General features: G+C 45.2%; 1 protein-coding gene across 1 annotated transcript in view; it reads left to right on the forward strand.

The window, feature by feature from the left end:
- Nucleotides 1-577: 577 nt before the first annotated feature.
- Nucleotides 578-17385, forward strand: part of Syt16 (synaptotagmin 16) — a 241820-nt gene continuing 225012 nt past the window's right edge. Inside the window, exon 1 of the mRNA XM_051147612.1 lies at nucleotides 578-656. The gene's annotated coding sequence lies outside the window, so the exon portion shown is untranslated. The remainder of the gene's footprint in view (nucleotides 657-17385) is intronic.

The following is a 17385-nucleotide window of genomic DNA, read 5'->3' on the forward strand; positions in this document are numbered from 1 at the left end:
CATCCAGTTAGTTATTTGGACACTTATTCACTCATTAATTCACACAGGTTTCCAGTTATAGTCCCCCATTAACTCATCTAATAGATAGCTGAGAGCCTACTAATCATAGGGCTGAGAAGATGAGTGGAACTCAGGGTGAGTCTCTGTGCTCACACCCTGGAGGCACCTGGATGATTCTTGCTTCTCTCACCCACCTGTTCCCCCGCTTTGGTCCTTTCAGCTGGGGCTCAGGGTCGACACTGCTGGAAAGAAGCACCAGGCCTGGATGAGTTTTAAAAAGCGAGACAGGAAAACGAGTGTGCAGCTGGCGAATAGAACGATTAGCGCGGGCGAGGTACCTGGAGAGGAGCGGGCTAGGTTGATGGCTGCTTTGTTTTTGGGAGAGATGCTGCTGCGGGGTGGGCGGGGTAGGGCAGGTCCGGCTGCTGGCTGACCAAGCTCTGCTCGGGTGTGGGGACGCCGGCGGGGGCGACCCAGCTGGGAGACACCTCGGGGCGCGGGGCGGCGCGGCGGGGGCGCGCGGCGGGAGCGTCTGTGCGCGTCGCGGCCCCGAGCGCGCGGGGGCCTGCCGAGAGCGCGCGCGGCCGGGCGCGGCGTGGGTACCCCAGCCGCTGGCGGCCGCCCCGCAACCCCCGGCGCGACCATGGCGGCTGACAGTAAGTGTGGGGATCCCCGGGAGGCCAAGGCATCGGGGGGCTGGCAAGTTCTCCTCCCGCGCGCGCCTGCTTTTGTGCCTGGCTCGAGGGAGCAGCATCCGGCTACCCCATCTCCCGAGCCGGCCCTTGTCACCATGCCCATCACCTGGTGTTGCGGGGCAGAACTGGGGAGGGCGGGAGGTCCGAGGATGCCTCAGAAGGGATGCAGCACCTGACTGGAGGGGGACACTTGATGCACGGAGGCAGCGGAGCTGGGCCTCACAGCTCTTTGAGGACTGCCTCCAGGCCCAGAGCCAGATTTTAGGGAGCCCGGTATTGGGGCGCTGTGAGTTCAAGGTTCTCTAGGAGTTCTGGGCCAGATTGGCACTCCCTCCTCCTGCCAGCGGCCCCTTTGGGCTCTGTTCCCGGATCCTGAAGCCAGAGACCTTGTCTGGTTGCCATGGAGGGGCGTGCAGAGAGGAAAGGTTGAGATCAAAGACTGGAAATATGGGAAGGTTTCCGGCTGGCCTGCTGTTGGCATCTTGGCGTCTTTGCTGTTGTTTTTGGAAATTAGGATTACCGCTAACGAAACTAATTACATGTAGCTGGAGCTTGAGGCCTGTTGGTGGAACCTCAAAAGGTGTGCAGAGTAAAACATCCAGTTATACTTGTCTTAGACTTAGCCTCGAAGTCCTCAGTAATAAATCTGGCACATAGTAGGTTCTTCATTCAGTAATAGTCATGTCACACAGTAGGTACTTCATTTACTGAACGTACCATGTGATCACAGACACCATTTATAAGGCAATTTTGAGAGGTGAGTGGGGACAGAGGTGGATGGTAATGGTCAAAATTTCATTATTTTTCTTTAAATGAATCATTATCCAGCCAAGAACACAGATTGGATACAGTACAGAGATGTAAATTTTTTAGTTAAAAGATATGCCTTTTATTATCTCTCACACACATGAGCAGTGAGATTGTGGCCCTATCCCAATCCTTAAAACTATGACCTGGCTGTTGGATGTGAGGGCCCATATCAGTAATCCCAGCACTTGAGTGGAGGCAGGCAGATGTCAAGTTACAAACTCTGTCTCAAAAAAAGTACGTGTATATGTATGTGTAACTATGTGTGTGTATATACACATATATATGGCAAGACTGCTATACCCTGTAAAGCAATGGAGATCTCATAAAGTGGTGGGCACACAAAGCGAAACGGTAAGGGTGTAATTTTTCTCCCATCTTCCATGTGTGGTCATTTTCTTCATGTGGAGGCACCAAGGTGCCCTCCCTGCTGTTAACAAGGCAGATCAGGTGTTTAGCATAACATTAACTAATAGAGACCAAGCCTTTTGCTCTCGGTTCTGCTTGTATATACAAAAGTGTAGTCATTTGGGGACAGAGGGTCTAGGGAAGAAATGATAGATTGAGGTTTCCATCAACAAAGTAAGAAATAATTACACTTGGCTTTATTTGTGTAAATGGTAATTAACAAGTCCTGGTGATACAGAAGTCCTAAGTCAGCTCTTCAGGTGAGAGGCAAGTGGGGACATTGTGCAGTGAGTGGAATGGCCTCACTGGGATGCATCAAGCACGAGCTACCTTGCTGTTAGCTGATTGCTTTTATTGTACTTTTCTGCCTCCCTCCATTTCTCTCGTGATGGAAAAGCCCCAGCTATACAGCCAGGCAAGTGCAGACTGCTGTGCTCCAGCCATTCTTGGAACGGGCCCAGAAAGGCCTTCTCTGGGAATATAGCATGTGGGGATATGTATGGCAGAGGTGTTTAAAAACTATTTGCTTGGAAAGCAGTCTTTACGCACAGAGAGTGTGTGACCTGGAGAGAGAGCCCTGTGTCCGGAGAGCTCAGAGTTCGAAGGAAAGTTTCCAGAGAATCAGATAAGATGAGAATCTCAGTTGGTTTCCTGTAAGTTATTAGGAAATAATTAAGTAGCTAGGTTTTCTTTCTAAGTGGTGGCACTCAGAGGTATTTAAGCTGTGTTTAATGTAATGGGTATTTCAGATAATTTTGGTTTTTGAGCGTGAGGTGTTTTTCTATTTTTCTTTCCTCCTTTATGACATTTGTTGCATTATTAATACTTTTTATAACAGATCCTTATTTTTGAATCACTGTGGTCTGATTTTTTTGGGAAGGTGCATTTGTATGTGTACATGTTTATATATGTGTGTGTGGGAGGGGCTGTGCCTATAATCTGCCTTTAAGAGTAAATTTTCTCAGCTGGGGAGTGGTGGTGTATGTTTTTAATCCCAGCATTCAGGAGGCAGAGACAGGCAGATCTTTGAGTTCGAGGCCAGCCTGCTAGACAGACTGAGTTCCAGGACAGCCAGGGTTATACAGAGAAACCCTGTCTGGTGCCTCAGCTCCCAAATACAAATAAATAATAAAATAAAATAAAAATTCTCAAGAGGCTGGAGAGATGGATGGCTTTTCGCTTGACAGTACGTACTGCTCTTCTGAAGGACCCAAGTTCAGTTTACAGCACACATGCTGGGCTGCTCCCAGTCCTGTAGCTCCAGCTCCAGGATGTCCCAAACCCTCTTCTGGTCTCTGAAGGTACCTTCAAACATCAGAAGACACCCCCTCACAGACACATACACACACATATAATTTTTAAAAATAAGTTTTTTAAAAAGAAAAAGTCATTCAAGATATACTGTATAAAAATGTGAAATTGTCAAAGAACAAGTGAAATATTCTAAAAAAGAAAGAAAGAGAAAAAGAAAGGGAGAAAGAAAGAAAGAAAGAAAAAGAATAAATTATTCTCAGGAACAGCAGGTATGTTTCAAGTTGTTGGAAATAGCTAACTGAATTAATCCCCAGAAATCTCGGGCAGTTTTTGAGTCACTGGGTCTCTAGAGATGTTACTGATGAGTATTTTGTATCTTAAGGAATTCTTCTGGTCTCCTTGGGTCATTCCTAATCTATTACATGAATGATCTTAAGTCATTTATGCCTGGCCTGTTCAGAAGCTGATCGCTGCTCACCAATAGGCAATATTTACCAGTAGCAATGCCCCGCCCCCACTCCCACCTCCTGTCTTTCTCCCAGCAACCTCCAGCTTCTTTCATTTCCATCTTTCCAACACCATCAGCAATTTCTACTCCTTTCAGTATGGAGGGACGTGAGTGAGCTGGGGTAGGAGGGGGTAAGTGCAGGGCCCTGGCAGGTAAAGTTGGGGGTTCATTGCCAGAGGGTGCTCAGCATGTTCTAGCAGAGTGTGTAGATCTTAAAAGAAAGTTGCCTGAGTGAAAACCGACTCATTATTGAGTAAGATTATCTCCAATCCCAGTAATTCTTAAGACATTTACAAATGATGGCAACTAAAACCATAGGCAGAGTTAGGAAATGACAACCTGCCTGGAAACTTAGAAAACCCATCAGCAATGGTGTCTCCTGCAGAAAACATGTTGTGTCTGGATGAACCTCGCAGCTATAATCACTTCAAGCAAGACCCACCTGTGGCTCCTGAGCTAGTGTGTAAAGGCTTGAAGAGGAACTAGTGTGTAAGAACTAGCAGTGTGCTGCGAGTTTTATGTCAACTTCACATAAGCTAGAGTCATCTTAGAGGAGGCAGGATGGAGCTGTAGGGCATTTTCTTAATTAGTGGTTGGTGGGGGAGGGCTCAAGCCCATTGTGTGCCGGATACTGTAGCTGGATGTAGCTATTTTATGGGTTCTTCTCTTTCCCACCCATTATCCTCCCCACATCCTGTTTCACCCCCTATCACTAGATAGGAGAGAAAGGACAGAGGGGGAAAGAGACAGAGATCTTTTAATTTAATTTCTTTTTCTTGTTTCTTTGAGTACAATTACTAACAAACTGCAACACCCTCTCCCCTGAATTGACCACTGACCACCAACCCCACCTCTTGGGGCCCTAGCATTTTTACATCCTCTGAAACATTCCCAGAATTCCTAATGTCACACAGTGGATGAAACTATTTGCAGCTGGCAAAACCATGCTTTTGCTAGAGCGCAAGGCAAATCATAGCCAGCTGCTGCAAAGCAGCCCTGTATCCCCCCTCCACCTGGGATTAAAACAAAAACAATATTCTTATAATATTTCTGTGTTTTAAAGAGAAGTCAACATTCCAGAATTCTCACTAAAGGATGCCCCTGGTTCTATAAGAAAGCAGGCTGAACAAGGTACGAGGAGCAAGCCAGTAAGCAGCATCCCTCCATAGCCTCTGCATCAGCTGCTGCCTCCAGGTTCCTGCCCTGTCTGAACTCCTGTCCTGACTTCCTTTGATGACGATCAGCCGTTTGGAAGCATAAGGCCAAAACCAAACCAAACAAACAAAAAACCCCCAACAAAACAAAATAAAACAAAACAAAAAACCAACCAAAAACCCCTTCACTCTAACTTGCTTTTAGTCAATGGTGTTTCATCACAGCAATAGAAAACCTTAGGCAAACAGAATACTTAAATTCTTAAAGAATTTCCTCACAGATTTCTCATTAATTGTAAAACAAAAAAGTAAATAGTAGTTTTACAGTGGCAGGTCCTGAAATATGTCATCTTAAATAAAGAATTGTGACAAGCTGCTATCCTGACAGGAAGTGGTGGGGAAAGATGGATGCCACTTAACCAACAATGTACAGCCTAATTCTAATCATGAGGGGACACCAGAAAAGCCCAGATAAACCCTAACCAAGGTACGTTCTGTAAATGTTAATGTCGTGTGAGACAGCTGAGGCTCGATCCATGCTAAAGACACAGCCAGGGCAATGGGGGGGTTTGAGATTAAAGACTGGACCAGGAAGAACAATGCTATAGAGGACGGCGTTGTGATAGTTGGTGAGATCAGTCAGTGGCTATGTTAATATACGAGGTAAATAGCATCAATGTCAACTTTTACAAATCTTATATTTTTTATCACACTCTAAAGTGGAAATGTATTTCTCATTAGTGGAAGCTGAGGTACTTAGCAACTACATCTCAAATGCTGTGGGGAAACACAAACGTGTATGTGCGTGTGTGTGTATGCGTGTCATATGAGCAAGAAAAGGCTAACAAGTGTAGCAAGATGTCACTTGGTAAGCTCCCTGCTTTATTCTTTCACTTTTCTTTGTAAGTTTTTGGGACGTAGATTTGTATTTCACCCATTCTGGATTAATGTTTTAGATTTAGCTTTTGAATACACTCATAATTATGGACTCTTGATTTGGGTTTGGCACAATGTTAGCTTTCTATTAGGGAAAATGTTATGTGCATACAAATACAGTGGACCTCCATGTACCCTAGTGCGCCCCCCACTCCCAAAAGTATCTTGTTACATCCACTGCCATGCTCCTGACTTAATACAGGTGCTTTGAAAACAAGTCCAGACGTGGTTCCATTAGCTGTTGAGGCTTCGGTGCACCCGTGTGTACGCTTGCTTCCTGTACTGGGCCTGTCACAGTTGAGCAGCAATTCGGTTAGGTGCCAACCTTCAGGTATGGTTAGCGTCATGTACCAGCAACAAGAAGTCTGGGGAAGCGAGCTGCTGTTGTGTTCATGCTCTTTCAGTGTGAGCGTGACTAAGCCTAGGTAGCCACCAGCAGTGCGGAAGGGAAGGTCTGGGAAGTTGCTGGTTCTTGTCCTGTTCTCCAAGCTCCTATTTCTGCTTTTTTTAAACCAAGAATGAAATTTTCAAAGACAACGTAAGGAAGGGATGGACACAGTATTCTGAGTTGACGTTGTACCAATAAAGCGTCCTGGAAGTTAATATGAGTAAACACCTTTCCATACCATGTGACTTGAATCCTACTTGCTTTAATTTCTGCTTGGCATTTCGAGTTGGTAACTTGCATTGATCATTTTTCGTGACTGACTTGACTCTCTAAATGCACATGGAATGTGTCCTAGATGTTTCATAACAGCAATGGGCCATCTTTCTTAGGAGGACTAGGCCTCTTCCTGAGCATGGTAGGTTTGCATAACACTTACTCTTAGGCCATTACTATGCCATTTAGTCACTAACTGCTATTTCGCATCATGTATTGATAAACACATTTGAGATTCCAATCGGCAGTGCCTATCTACACAATAAACTGGACAGTGACAGCTCTTTCTAGTGCAATGGTTCTCAACCTTCCTAATGCTGTGACCCTTTAACACAGTTCCTTGTGGTGTGGTGACCCCCCCAACCATAAAATTATTTCATTGCTACTTTATAACTTATTTTTGCGACTGTTACGAATCATAATGTGAATATCTATGTTTTCTGATGGTCTTAGGCCACCCCTGTGAAAGGGTCGTTCTTACTCACCCACAAAGGATTGTTACCCAGAGGTGGAGACCCCTGCCCTAGTGCTGGGGGGTGTTTTTTGGAACACACTGTGAAGTTCTGTGTGGTTTCCTTCCTGAAGGATGCTGCACATCTCATGTTAGGGCATTTACAGCTGTGGCTGGATGCCATCCCTCTAAAATAGATTTCTTTTTAAAATCAATTATCAATGTCTGGTTCTTAGCAGCGTAGATTTTCATATCGTCAAGAGTGCGACATTCTTTGGATTCTGATTTTAGGAAGGCAGGAAGTCACACTTTTTTAGTGTGACTCACAGTGCAGTGAAGGTTAAGATTCATAAAATGCTTTTTTTTTTTTTTTTAAATCCAAACCCTGTGGGGAAAACTCCCCTGGCTTATGTCAAGAGAACACTCTCAACACAATCTACCAATCACAACTGGGTTTTCAGATGGTGCAACTCGGGCATCTCAGAAGCCTGGCTAGCTGAGCTGAGTGGGAGGGACCTCTGCTTGGACTCAGAGGTGTCTGAGCTCTGAGCTCTGGCTTGATGAGTTCAGCTAAGTCGCCTTCCTAGAGGACCTTACTTACTCCACTCCTGGGACCTAAGTGAAGCAAATGAGATGGTGCAAACCTCCTGTCACATAGTAGGTGTTTTCTTCCTACAAGATGCTTCCCATAGCTTATAGCTAGTTTCACAATAACAATCCAGAAATAGGGTATACCAAGTGATTAATTCTATTACTGGGAAGAATATAAAATGAAGACCAAATGTTCTGTTCCGAAGCATAAGACTCTAGAACACACCACGCAAGGTGCCAAGCTCTGGATTTTAAATAGAAGCATTAATCACAGCGTCATCTTCTCCCATTTTAATTGTTTTGTGTAAGTGTGCTTGTGTACTGTGCAGGTGTGCATTTAATGGTGCATGTGCTGATGGACACAATGCTAGTGACCTTGAGAGAGTTCAGAGCTGGGCTCTGAGAGGATCCACAAGTTCCAGAGACTTCTATGCTGATTTGCAGTGATGATCTCATTGGACTTATGGTCTGGCTTTCTTTTGGGTGTGATTGATGGGTACTGGATGGGTTCGATTTCAGGTCACTTCCCCGGTTCCATGCCACCTGTCTCTGAAGTCTCACATAAGCCCCTCCAGTGATGTCGGTAAGTGCAGGGGAATTGTCATCTGTCCTGTTGGGGAGCACGTCACTCATGTGACCTTATCAGCTTGATGGCTCCATTGGTCCTGGCCTTATCCCTCTAGGTCTTCTGAGAGCAATCTCTCCTTAGAATTTGGCTGTGGCAGGCCCTGCCTTTGCATTCCCAGTTCCCTCCTCCTCCTCTCCCTCCTCCTCTTCCTCCTCCCACCTACCCCCTTCTCCAGTCCATGTGCGAACTCATCCACTTTCTTCTTTGCTTCTGTGATTCCTTTGTGTTTTGGTAGATACATGTGGCCTGTCCTCTCAGTTTTGTAGAGTGCCAGTAACTAGGGTGTCTTCAGCCAGCCCCCCCACGCCCCGGCTCTCTGTGGTGAGCAGGATGGAGAACGACCCTCTCCTCTTGTACCCCAGCACCTTTCCCTTGCCCTGTTTAGAAGTGCACTGCAATTGTTTTTGTTTTTGGCTTTCAAGACAGGGTTTTTCTGTGTAGCCTTGGCTATACAGACCAGGCTAGCCTCGAACTCACAGAAATCCGCCTGCTTCTGCCTCCCGAGTGCTGACATTAAAGGCGGTCGCCACCACCACCTGGATGCGATGTGTTTTGTAATTGATCATTTAGCACACAAATCACACACACACACACACACACACACACACATACACACACACATACACACACACTCTTACACACTTGACCCAAAAAAGAAAGTTTCTTAGGAAATGGATGCTGAAGGCTTACGTAGTACAGTTGCAGCAATGCTGTCTCCTCATCTCTGTTGTTGTTTTTTGCATAAAGCAGTTTGTAGGCATGACTCCCAACTATAGACAATAACATTGGCTGCTAACTTCTGAAATAATTGCTGTTGTCAAAATAATTCTCTTTCTCCTGGGGCTAATGGACACCAGGGTACTTCACCAATGTGTGAGGGATTCTGGAGAAGAGAGGATATCACTTGATGTTTAAATTATATTTATTCCATTTATTTATTTATTTGTTATTTATTTATTGCATATGTATGTGTGTATGTGTGTGTGTGCACACACATGCCATGGCACATATTAAGGCCCGAGGGCCTAGGAATGGAACTTGGGCCATCAAACTGGACAGCAAGAGCATTTACCTACTAAGCCATTTTATTGATCCTACTTAAAGTTCTAAGGCTCAGTGTATGTATGTTGTATACTCTCAATTACTTCATTCATTTCATATTTATTTTAACATTTAAAATTTTATTTTTATGTTTATGAGTGCTCTATCTGCATGTACACCTGATTACCAGAAGAGGGCATCAGGTTACTTTATAGATGGTTGTGAGCCACCATGTGGTTGCTGGGAATTGAACTCAGGACCTCTGGAAGAGCAGATAGTGCTGTTAACCTCTGAGCCATCTCTCCAGCCCTCTCATTTCAGATTATTGTTCTTGACTTTCTAAGAAGAGAGACACTAGCCAGTCTCTGACTACTCTGTGACACCTCTGGATGTTTTTTTATAAAAAAATCAGTTTTGGCAGCGGTGGTGGTGGTGTTTGTACCGAGGCCTTCCCAAGAGTGAGGCCAGCACTCTGCTACTGTTCTCCCCACTCCCTGCCCAGTTGGGTACATTCTTTTAAATGATTGACCCTGAGTTTAGAACATGAAAGTATTTTTAAAGAGTTTGGTGGTGGTGAAAGCTGGTTTGTTTTGCCTTTCACAATACTCTGGAAAACCTTAATTTTGGGCATGATCACTTGACAGCTGCTAGTAAAAGAGACATAGCCATCCCAATCAAGGCAAAATTGTTAAACACTGAGTTAGACCTTGAAGAAAACCATTTCAAGTAGCGAACTCGTTCACACTAAATGTGTAAGAAGGAAGAAGTTTGACCTTACTATATCTAAATAGGCCTTCTTCTCCACTGGGGCCCAAATCACATGCTGTTTTCCCTTTGACATCTTTGCCTACTCTCCCATCTGGACACTATTGGAAATCTTCCTATACCTCTAAATTTGTGTTACTTTTTGGACCTAATTCTTACTTATATGGTCCTTGAAGGAAATAGCTACCTTTAGGGACATTTCTTTAGCTTTATCAATTAAAAACAAAACCAAGAAAACATGGCTTACATATGGTGACTTCTCAAATATTTGCCAAATTCCATTTGTGTGTCTCCTGGGAAGCACTACTGTCTCAGGTGATCTTTGGACCTTCAAGGAATGCGGTTGTGGTCTCCAACATGTTTAGATAGTCTGTGAGTCAAAGTTATTTTCATAGTAATGAGATAGGATTTATGTTGTCACTCCTGTTTGTTCAAGAGTGCACCACAGGGGACATGAATGGTGAGGCTCTTTCATCCAACAGCCAGTACACTATTCATTTTTATTTTCTCCATTTAAAAAGCCCCTCTGTTTCAATTTAAAATACAGTAAATATTGACAAATAAAAGTCACAATGATTATGTCATAAATACCATCCTGGTTGTCGTTTTAGCAAATCGACAAAAGCTAGGCTTACCTGGGAAGCAGAACCACAGTTGAGAAAGTGCCTCCCTCAGATGGCCTGTAGGCAAGTCTTTAGTTCATTTTCTGGATTAATGACTGATACGGAAGGGACCAGCTCTCTGGGGACAGGTGGTCCCAGCAGGCAGATCAAGACATAGGGAGCATGCTGGGCTCAGTGGGACATGCCTTTAATCCCAGCACTCGGGAGGCAGAGGCAGGTGGATTGCTGTGAGTTCAGGCCCAGCCTGGTCTACCAAGTGAGTCCAGGACAGCCAGAGCCACACAGAGAAACCTTGTTTCAAAAACCAAACCAAACCAAAGACACAGGGAGCAAGCCAGTAAGCAGCATCCTCCATGGCCTCTGCTTCAGTTTCTGCCTCTAGGCTCCTGCCTTGAGTTCCTGCCCCAACTTCCCTCAGTGATGGTGTGTGACTTGAGAGTTGTAAGATGAGATACATTCTTTCCTCCTCAAGTTGCTTTTAGTCATAGTGTTTTATCACAGCAATAGATGAACACTTAATTTGACATTCAGTTGAACTGTTCATACACTGCTCACCTTCCAGATGTGCCTCATGATGCAAAGTCTTAAAGATGAATTTGAAAAAATATAGATTATAAGGTTCTGTTAAATTGTTGTATATACTTTACTTACTTTCTGTTCATTAATTTATATCCATCTAATTAAAGTAAATTTGGAGAAATAAAATTCACAATGATGAAGTTCTTTGGGGACTTTATATTTTTTTTTACATTTAAAAATATTTTGTTAATTTATTCATATTACATCTCAATGGTTATCCCATCCCTTGTATCCTCCCATTCCTCCCTCCCTCCCACTTCCCCTTACTCCCCTCCCCTATGACTGTTCCTGAGGGGACTTCTTCCCCCTGTATATGCTCATGGGGTATCGAGTCTCTTCTTGGTAGCCTGCTATCCTTCCCCTGAGTGCCACCAGGCCTCCCCATCAAGGGGATGTGGTCAAATATGGGGCACCAGTGTTCGTGTGAAAGTCAGTCCCCACTCTCCACTCAACTGTGGAGAATGTCCTGTCCATTGGCTAGATCTGGGTAGGGATTCGATGTTTACTACACATATTGTCCTTGGCTGGTGCCATAGTTTGAGCAGGACTCCTGGGCCCCGATCTGTCCATCATAATGTTCTTCTTGTAGGTTTCTAGGACCCTCTGGATCCTTCTATTTCCTCATTCTCCCATGCTTCTCTCACGTAAAGTCCCAATAGGATGTCCTCCCCTCTGACCCACTTTCATGGGACATGCCCCTTGGGCTAGTGTCTAAATATAAGTAAGTATATACCATTTGACTCATTTCTGCTTCTGGGTGAACTCACTCATTATGATCATTTCTAGTTCAATCCATTTGTCCACAAATTTCGGGAATTCCTTGTTTTTAATAGCTGAGTAGTATTCCGTAGTGCAAATGTACCAAAGTTTCTTTATCCATTCTTTTACTGAGGGACACTTAGGCTGTTTCTATGTTCTGACTATTATGAATAAGGCCACTATGAACATAGTTGAACATATGTCCCTGTTGTGTGGTGGAGAATTTTCTGGGTATATTCCAAGGAGTGGAATAGCTGGGTCTTGAGGAAGCCCTATTCCCATTTTTCTGAGAAAGCGCCAGATAGATTTCCAAAGTGGCTGTACCAGTTTGTATACCCAACATCAATGAAGGAGTATTCCTCTTTCTCCACATCCTCGCCAGAATGTGGTGTCACTTGAATTTTTGATCTTAGCCATTCTGATGGGTGTAAGATGGAATCTCAGTGTTGTTTTGATTTGCATTTCTCTGAAGACTAAAGACATTGAGCATTTCCTTAAGTGTTTCCCAGCCATTCAATATTCCTCTGTTGAGAATTCTCTGTTTAGTTTTGAGCCCCATTTCTTAATTGGGTTATTTGTTTTGGTGGTGTTTAATTTCTTGAGTTTTTAAAATATATTTTGGATATTAGACCTTTGTCAGATATAGGGTTGGTGAGGATCTTTTCCCAGTCTGTAGGCTGTTGCTTTGTTCTGTAGACAGTGTCTTCTGCCTTACAGAAGCTTCTCAGACTCATGAGGTCTCATTTTTTAATTGTTGACCTTAAGGCCTGGGCTGTTGGTGTTCTGTTCAGGAAGTTGTTTCCTGTGCCAATGTGTTCCAGGCGCTTCCCCTTTGAGGACTTTAAAATTTCAAAATATCAAAGAGCTTTAGGACATAAATTTGAGCTGGGCATGGTGGCACACAGTTTTAATCCCAGTACTCGGGAGGCAGAGGCAGGCGGATCTCTGTGAGTTCGAGGCCAGCCTGGTCTTCAAAGAGAGTTCCAGGCTATTACACAGAGAAACCCTGAAACTCTGTCTGGAAAAACCAAAGCAAAGAACGAAAGAAACAAACTCTCTCTTCCTCTATGGAAACATGGTTGAAGTAACCCCTTTCTGCTTCTCTAAAACTAGACTTGGTTGTCCACACACATTTGAGAATTAGGGAGGGAGGGCTGTGATTCGCAAATACATTTTATGGGGGACTCAGTCTTTGGGTTTTGGAGGGGGTGATAGTTTTCTTTATAGACAGACATTCCTACTTCCTGTCTATAGTTCCCTGTGGTGAGGTTGTGTGCATAAGCCTAACTCTCAATATTTTGTGAGTCTAGGTGGCAAAAACTCTGTCAACACTCCACATTCCACATAGGCGTCTTTACCACAAGGGGATGCTCATGGTTCCCTAGTGCAGAACCTCTCTGCTTTGCTTTCTCCATTGCTTACGCAGAGGTCTCTGGACGCTGCAGTGGGCTGCCCCAGGTGCCATAGCAAAACACCTCTGGCTGGAAGGCTGTGTGTACCAGAGACTTGCTTGCTCATTTATACTTCTGAAGGCTGAAAGTCCAAGATGGCAGTAGCAGCAATGTCCGTGTCTGGTGAGGCCTCTCTCTTCTGGGCTTACAGATGGCTTGCTTTCCTCAGTGTCTTCACAGTATGAAGGAGAAAGCTGTGAAGTGTTCTCTTATAATGCCACTGGTCCTGTAGGGGTGGGGCCCTCCTTCATGATCATGTTTATCCTGAATTATCCCCTTCATCTTTCCTGTTTTTTTTTTATATTTTATTTTTAAGACTTATTTATTATATATACATCATTTCACCTGCATGTACATCTGCTCGCCAGAAGAGGGCACCAGATCTCATTGTAGATGGTTGTGAGCCACCATGGGATTGCTGGGAGTTGAACTCAGTACCTTTGCAAGAACAGCCAGTGCTCTTAACCTCTGAGCCGTCTCTCCAGCCCCCATCTTTCCTGTTTTTTTTTTTTTTTAAAGCGTTTCTCTCTGTATCCCTCGCTGTCCTGGACCTCACTTTGTAGCCCAGGCTGGCCTTGACCTCAGAGATGCACCTGCCTCTGCCTCCTGAGTTGCCCTGCAGTAAGCACAGGTCTCTTCCTGTAGATGGGCTTTTTGCTCTCTTCTGCTCTGGTTCTTCTTCTTGACCACCTCTTTCCTCCTTAGCGTCCTCATACTTACTTTTCAAAATAAACCTCTGATGAACTCTACTTCTGCCTTTCATCTTCACATAAGACAGCTGGGTCCCCCTCTTTAAACAGGTTTCCCATCTTTCCCTTACTCATCCAGTTGCTGGGTCTGTCTGCCCACTACAGCCCAGCAGTCCTGAGCCGCTCCTGCTCCCTAGTCACCGTGGACCCTGCTCCCTAGTCACCGTGGACCCTGCTCCCTAGTCACCGTGGACCCTGCTCCCTAGTCACCGTGGACCCTGCTCCCTAGTCACCGTGGACCCTGCTCCCTAGTCACCGTGGACCCTGCTCCCTAGTCACCGTGGACCCTGCTCCCTAGTCACCGTGGACCCTGCTCCCTAGTCACCGTGGACCCTGCTCCCTAGTCACCGTGGACCCTGCTCCCTAGTCACCGTGGACCCGCCCCTTTCTCCAGCTGTATCTTTGCACAATGACCAAGTCTTTCCCAGATCCTGCACCCTTGCAGACCTCCCAAGACAGCGCTGTTTTCTGCAGCCTTTTGCCACGCACGGCTCCCCCGCAGCTCACCAGCCCTCCCGACATCCTTCCTGTCCTGACACAGTTCACCCTGACACACACCCACGTCGTGCTGAGACCCAGTTCAAACCCTCCTCTTCGCCCCTTATGCAAGCTCCTGTCTATGTACCTCACTGGCTCACTCTGTCTGTCCCACTTCCTCTTCTCCCCTTCTCTCCACCTTTCTTGGCAAATCTCAGTTTCGTTCTGTAACAAAAACCATCGGTTTCCAACCGTCTAACAATGCTTTTTCAAAAGTTTCCTTAAGAGTGCAAGATGGGAGGGGGGGGGGAGGAATGGGAGGATACAAGGGATGGGATAAACATTGAGATGTAACAAGAATAAATTAATAAAAAAAAATTAAAAAAAAAAAAAGAGTGCAAGATGGGCTGGGCGTGGTGGCGTACACCTTTAATCCTAGCACTCAGGGAGGCAGAGGCAGGTGGATCTCTGTGAATTTGAGGCCAGTGTGGTCTACAGAGTGAGTTCCAGGACAGCCAAGGATACATAGAGAAACCCTGTCTCAAAAAACCAAAAACCAAAACCAAAACCAAAAAAAGAATGCAAGATGGAAGTCACATGATCCATCATAAAACTCTCCTCCTGCTAATTGACCAGAGGATCCTTCCTTATTATTTTTATTTTTTATTTTTATTTTTAATGAGACAGAGTCTTACTGTGTAGCTCAGGCTATCCTGGAACTTACTCTGTAGACCAGGCTGCCCTCAACTCACAGAGATCCTCCTGCCTCTGGCTCCCAGGCGTCACCACATCTGGTGAGGACCCTCTTTTTCAGTAGACCCCTGAACTGCCCTTCCCACAGATGCTTCTCCTCAGCTTGAAACAGCTAAGAAAGAGACAAAGGCCATCCCTCCTCCTCTGTCTGTTTGTTTTTGTGTGTCCAGGGTCTGTGAGGATAGAATGCCCTGGCTGCAGAAAACCAGAAGCCCCCCTGAGCCAGCCTTACGGTCTCTGCTCAACTATTTCCCATCAACCACATCTGTATCAGTGAGAACTGTTTGTTGAGACAGGCAATTTCTCACAGTAGCCTGCTCTGCTTGAGCAAGCAGTTCCAAAAGCAGGAGGGGGTTGGATATTTCTCAGAAATGTTTTAACCTGGATGACCCTCCCTCATATGCAGGCCTCTCACCCACTCCTCTAAGAGTCCTGACTAGCTCTCTCCATAGCAAAATTGTTGTCCTTGGCTGTGTGTTGTGCTAATAAACACAGTCTCATCTGTTCAGGTCAGACTTTGGTCTCTTTCCCACTTTTTATTTCTTTACTCTGCACTCCTAAAGCTAAGACTTAATATTAAGAGTTCCACATTTTCTTTTATTTTTGTTTTAACCATTATGTGTGCATTTGTTTTTATTTAGACTTTTGAGTGTTACCTTTTCCATACTCCCTCCCTTCTTTCTGCCCTAGATCTCCGTACCCTGACATCTGTGTAAGCGTTATAATAGTGTCTCACTCCTGCCAGCCACATGTTGACTCCTCATCTCTCTTGCATTTGGGAAAGCTCTCCTTCCTTCCCTCCCTCCCCCATGCCTGCTCCTTCCCCCTAGAAATGTCTTCAGATTTGTCTTCCGCTCTGGGCTCCTGTTGTACTAGCCTAGTCTGCTGTAGAATGGACTTTAGACTATACCCTTGATAACACTTCTCACTTAGACAATTTATATATAGTTATTTGAAAAAAAAAAACCCCTATCCTCTTCTCATAGTGCTTATTTGTCCCAATCTCAGTCCCCAGCACTTCCTGGTGCCCCCAACAGACTTTTCCCCAATGTGTTGTAGCTGTTCCTGTTTATGAGGTACAGTGCGGCATTTCGGTGCGAGTGCACAGCGCGTAAGGAGCAGATTAGGGTAAGGGGATCTACGGCTCAGGCAGCTATTACCAAGGCCTTCATTTTCACATTCTTTATATGAATTATAAATTGAACTCCTGGGGGTTGATTCCTCTAGTCTTTCTTAACTCCCCACTCCCACCCCCACTCCCAAATGTCTCTCCAGCACTCTGCCCTGAACAGCTGTTCTTGCTCTGCATCTATGCTGTGATGCCACGGAAGAACAGAATCTGTTTTTCTCAACACACTGAGACACACATGATGCATTAACCCCAGACATTTGGATATCGTGGTTTAAATGGAAAAGGTTCGCCATAGTCTCTGGTCTTTGAATGCTTGGTCCCCAAGTTGGTGGTGGTTAGGGAGGCCCAGAAGGTGTGGCCTCGCTGGAGGAGGTGTGTCACTGGGAGAGGGCTTGGAGAGTTCAAAGGCTCAGGCCATACCCAGTTTGCTCTCATTTCCTGCTTGAGGTGAACCCTGAGCTGTCCCTGCCACCACCATGCCTGCTGCTCACTGCCCTGCCTCCCTGCTGTGATGGCAATGGACTCTCACCCCTCTGGCACCACAGACCCAAGTCAACCCTTTTTTCTCTAAGCTGCCTTAGTAATGTGGCTTATCGCAGCAGTGGACAAGTAACTAACACAGAATGTAGAGAGACAAAGGATGCTTTGGGGAGACAGAAGTTTATGTCTTAGAAACATAAACATCCTGGAATTGATCATCCATGTGCAGCTTAAAGCCCTGTAGCCTTTATACACCCCCGACGCCCCCATCCTCCGTATTTTTGGTTCTCTACTGAACGAACGGCCTTTTGATTCATTTCCTATAAAGTCTGCCGTTCCTTCTCTTTGCTTTTCACTCAATGGCCCGAGTTTTTCTTACAGACAAGAGAACCCACTCAACTACTCAAACAAAAACAAAACAAAAACCAAAGCTAGAGTTAGCCATCGACTATAGGGCAGCTTGCAGAGTCAACCGGAAGACGA

The sequence above is a fragment of the Acomys russatus genome, chromosome 1 (genome assembly GCF_903995435.1).
Source record: "Acomys russatus chromosome 1, mAcoRus1.1, whole genome shotgun sequence".
NCBI classification, from domain to species: Eukaryota; Metazoa; Chordata; class Mammalia; order Rodentia; family Muridae; genus Acomys; species Acomys russatus.